This window comes from Sphaerodactylus townsendi, linkage group LG05 (genome assembly GCF_021028975.2).
Source record: "Sphaerodactylus townsendi isolate TG3544 linkage group LG05, MPM_Stown_v2.3, whole genome shotgun sequence".
NCBI lineage: Eukaryota > Metazoa > Chordata > Lepidosauria > Squamata > Sphaerodactylidae > Sphaerodactylus > Sphaerodactylus townsendi.
Genome location: NC_059429.1, coordinates 51,724,588 through 51,729,777, shown reverse-complemented (window position 1 = coordinate 51,729,777; position 5,190 = coordinate 51,724,588). Strand labels below are relative to the sequence as shown.

Here is a 5,190-nt window from a genome sequence, read left to right as displayed (position 1 = left end):
TATCGCGGTTGATATCATCCCAGCTGGCCAAACGCCTGGCGGAACAGGTCCGTTTTACAGGCCCTGCGGAAACTTTGTAAATCCCGCAGGGCCCTGATCTCACCTGGAAGCCTGTTCCACCAGGTAGGGGCCAGAGCCGTAAAAGCCCTGGCCCTTGTAGAGGCCAGCCGGATCGCCTTGGGGCCAGGGATTACCAGTAGGTCCACCTCTGATGAACGGAGGGGCCTAGAAGGGCGATATAGGGAGAGACGGTCCCTTAGATATGCAGGGCCAAGGCCGCAAATGGCTTTAAAGGTCAAAACCAAAACTTTAAACATGACCCGGTACTCGATCGGCAGCCAGTGCAGTTGGTATAGGACCAGAGTAATCCGGTCCCTCGCTGTTGCTCCGGAAAGGAGTCTGGCTGCCGGCATTTTGTAAGAGTTTCGGTTCCCGGATCATGGCCAAAGGGAAACACGCGGAGAGCGAGTTGCAGTAGTCTAATCTCGAGGTGACCGTGGCATGGATCACAGTGGCCAGGTCAGAACGGGAGAATCACGGGGCCAGTTGCGTGCCTGCCGCAGATGGTAAAAGCTGCCTGGAGCTGTCTGGGTGACCTGGACCACCAATGATAGAGATGGATCCAGAGTCACCCCCAGGCTCTTGGAGGACGAAGTTAGTTTTAACGTCTCGCCAAGAAGGGGTAGGCAGGCCAAAGGCCACCGGACACCCCCCGGCCCAGCCACAGGACCTCCGTCTTAGTGGGATTCAACTTCAGCCGACTTGCACTCAACCAACCAGCCACAGCATCAAGACAACGCTGGAGAGCATCAGGGGCCGAGGTCGGGCTGCCCTCCATTGTGAACAAGAGCTGGGTGTCATCAGCGTATTGGTGACACGGCGGCCCAAAACTCGAACTAGACTCACCAGGGGTGCATGTAGATATTAAAAGCATCAGGGGAGAGTATGGCTCCTTGCGGCACCCCACACATAATGGGGCGGCGGAGATCTCACCCCGATGCCACCTGCTGTCCCTGGTCTTGGAGGAACGAGGTCAGCCAATTTAAGAGCTGAATCTCGGACCCCGATACCAGCGGCGGTGGACCAAAAGGTCGTGGTCTACCATATCGAGCGCTGCGGTGAGATCTAACAACACCAACAGCCGAACCGCCTCTGTCCAAGTGTAGTGGGAGGAGTGCGTCCACAACAGTGACCAGCACCGTCTGGTCCCATGACCAGCGCGGAAGCCCGACTGGAAGGGATCCAATGCGTTTGTGTCATCCAGGAATGCGCTGGAGCTGAGCCGCCACCGCTCGCTCAATTACCTTGCCCAAGAATGGTAGAAATTAGAAACTGAAGTGGTAAGTGGCCGGATCTCCAGGATCTAAGTCGCGGTCTTTTTTAGGAGGCCGGGCGGACCACTGCCTCTTTAAGCCCGACCAGGAAAACTCCTTGCTCAAGGGAGCAGTTGACTATATCCAACAGGTGGCTCCGAAGCTCCTCCCTGCCGGCTTTCACCAACCAGGAAGGGCACGGGTCAAAAGGACAAGTGGTAGATCGTACAGCATCCAGGATCCTGTCAACATTCGTTGGGTCAAGTAAGCTGAAGTGGTCCAAGAAAGGACCCAAAGACGACCCAGGGGCCTCTAGTTCACATACCGTATCAATAGTGGCAGGGAGGGATTGGCGGAGGGTCAGGACTTTGTGTGTGAAGTAGTTTGCAAAAGCCTCACAGCCTAATGCCAAATCAGTCTCTTTTGGACCTATCGAAGAGGTTGTCAACGTCCGAATTACACGAAACAATTGTGCTGGGCGCGAACTAGCAGATTCAATAGTGGAAGCAAAATATGCCCGCTTCGTCTCCTTCACAGCACTCTCATAGGACTTCATAAATGATCGATATGAGTGTCTTGACCCCTCGTCAAGTACCTGCCGCCACCCTCGCTCTAGCCGTCTCAGTTCCCTTTTCATCTTCCTCAGCTCCTCGGTGTACCAAGGAGCCGGGTTGATGTTGGGTATGGAAGGGGACGCTTTGGAGCGATACCGTCGATGGCTTCAGAGAGCCTGGTGTCCCAGCTCTCTACCAGCTCATCTAGAGTAGCGCCAGTGGGCGGGAGTTCCCGTAGAGCATTTGGAACCGTTCTGGTTCCATTAGTCTCCGCGGGCGGGCTAAAATATGCCCGTCACCTAGACAGGGGGGCATAGGAGCATCAATCCGAGCCTTCAGGACATAGTGGTCAGACCACGGCACTCTTTCTACAGAGGATAAGACCACATGCACACCTGCCGCGAAGGCTAGGTCCAGAGTGTGGCCTCCTTGATGAGTAGGGACACCAGTATTTATAAGAGAGAGGCCTCGCGTCACCATGGATGACCCTAGCGCAGCGGCCACCGGCGAGGAGGCCGCATCGACATGGACGTTAAAGTCACCCAGAACAATGAAGCGAGGAGGCTCCAGCGCCAACTCAGAGACGACCTCCAGAAGCCGTGACAGGCTATCCGCCGGTGCGCTAGGTGACCGGTACACTAGCAGGATAGCCAGCTTCTCTTGGTAGTCCCAATGAAGGCCTAGACACTCCATGCCATCAATCACCGGGACAGGGGACGTCCTGAAGGTGATAGTATCTCGGATGAGCATCGCCACGCCGCCCCCCCGGCCCTGTGTCCGAGGCTGCTGGACTGCCACGGTACCCCTTGGAGTGAGATTGTTGAGGGCAACTGTTTCGCCCTCTCTCACCCAGGTCTCCGTGACACACACGAGGTCAGCAGCTTGATCTCCGAGATATTCTCGGAGAGTAGCATATTTGTTATTAATCGACCTCGCGTTAATCAACAGCAGCCTAGGAGCAGAGTAATTAATCCCTGTCCCACTACCTTTGTTTTCAACAGTTTCTATAGCAAGGCATGGTAATCAAGCATGCTAGTGACTCGAATGAGACCTCCAGCTTACCAAGAGTAACTCATTATCTTGATTCAGCTTTTGTTAAAGTAGTTTTGACCTTTAGCTTGTGGCCAAGTGATCATGCGGCTATCTACACCCAGAGGAGTGCTTTTTGGCAACTGGCTTTTGCCAATATGATTTTAAAGCAGAAATATATATAAATAATATTCTGGGGGTGTCAGGGGCCATAACAATCCCCCCCTTGAAAACCGTGGAGCAGAGTGCAAGGGTTTTCACAAACACAAAGAACAATGGCAGGGAGGAGGATTAGGGATGTCTCAGTGGGCTTCCTACACTATCAGGAACCACCCACCCTAAAGACCTAGGGGAACCTGAGGATGAATCCGTGCCTTCTACTACAGGAAAGTAGCAATGGGTTCAACAGAGCATTATCAACTAAAAATAACTTTTCTAACTTATCAAAAATACATGTCACAACACAACAGGCAATAGAGAAAAGCATCTTGGCTTTTTGGAAGGGGAAGAGAGGAAAAGAGGTGAAAAGAGCATTTTAAACTTACAAGGCACAATCAAAGAACTTGAATTGATTGCACAAATACAATGAAATAAACTTGCATATGAATGGCAAAAAAGCAAAATATGGAAACATCAGTAAAACAATCAATTACATTTCAAACGACAATCCTTAAATTAATACATAACAAATAAACATCTTTATTAAAACTGGAGCTTTGGTGTGCAGGGACCAATGTCCTTGCAGGGTTGACCGGTAATGTTCATGAGGTGAATGCTGGCATTTACTGCTCTAAACCAGGTATGCAGTAAAAGTTCGTTTGAGGTAGATAAATCCAAGGTAGCAGACCAAAGATCCTGTAAACCTAGTCAGTGAGGGAGAGCTTGTTTTAATCCTCAATATTTTCTATCTAGTTATATTTCAGAAGCATAAGATCTGCAAGCCATATCAGACGATGCTGGATTTAGGCAGCCAAAAACGTACTGAGGTCAGAGATTCAATTTCCTGTGTCAGGGATCTTCAGATTGATGGGGAGTTTAGCAGTTGTCCTGACCTGGCACCAGACCATATCAGTAAGTATTTTTACAAGTCTGCCTTTTTCTATTTTGAGGGCATTTTTACAATGATATGAGGCATCCGGACTGTAGAGACCTAAGCAGGATGATTACTGAGTGGGCAGAATCTCGTGAGAGAGGTTACGCTAATCTTCAAGCAGCTGAAATGGAAGACTACACATTTAACAATTTGAACATCAATTTGAACATCAGGATGACTGTCTAGATAGGAACCTTTATCCCTTGTTAATCAAGAAACATTGGCTGTCAACCAAGAAATGCTTCGTATGCAAAATGTACATGGCCAGATGGGTGACCAACAATGGTAGCCTTGCTCCTCAAGACCCTTCATTCTTTTGTGGCACTTGTTTCCAAATGCTCCACTATGATGCAGATGGCAACAAGTTAGAACAGTTTCTTGCCTATCCATGTGTCGATCCAGGGATTTTCAACTGAGACTGTCAAAGAGCAAGACAACAAGACTATTTCATTTCATTTCGTAACCTTTATTAGCATAAGAAACAAGACTATTCTATAATCTGCTTCAGTAGTTGTTGGAATACGAAACATCAAATAGTACAACTATGCAGTGGCCTTTTTTGTCTTTTTCAGAATATTTTTTCTTCAGTATATTTGATGTTTTTGCTTTTGCAAGTCATTCAAATGGCGATAGCCTCCAAAATCCAGACCATGTTAATTTAAAAATGCATATATTTGTGTTCTCATGAACATTCTTAAGAGTGATCTTGACCAAACTATGTGTGTGTTTTATTCTTGTAAGTCTTTGTAGTTGGATTTAAATGAAAGCTATTTTGCCTTTGTGCAGAGTAAATGTAATGAGGGTCTATGTATTCACTAATTCCTGTCTAAAACATCTGTGTACTTAAAAAAAAGCAAAATGTTTAAGGGCAGTTCAATCCTTCCCTTTCACTACCTTGTTGAATTCTTTAACTTTAAGGGTTTTTCTTTAAGCTTAGACGCTGGAAGTCTGATAAGTCTGAAGAAAATCGATGAAAGCTGTAGAACACAGTGAGGTAAGGAGCAGCGGAGTTTAGCTCCCTTTAGCCACACACTCAATTTTTATTAGTCTCTAGATGTAAACAGCACTGACAGAAATATTAATTGATCCCTGCCTCCACCACATTTAGTTTGGTCCTTACATGCAGCTGGGTGGGTGTCATTTAATATATACCTGCTCTTTACCTTAACTCCTTTCCATGTACTAGTTTTTCTAGTTCTTC

At 47.9% G+C, this 5,190-nt stretch overlaps 1 pseudogene; it reads left to right on the top strand.

Annotated features, from left to right (window-relative positions):
• Positions 1-2,345: 2,345 nt before the first annotated feature.
• LOC125433345 lies at positions 2,346-4,405 on the top strand (annotated as a pseudogene).
• Positions 4,406-5,190: the final 785 nt, after the last annotated feature.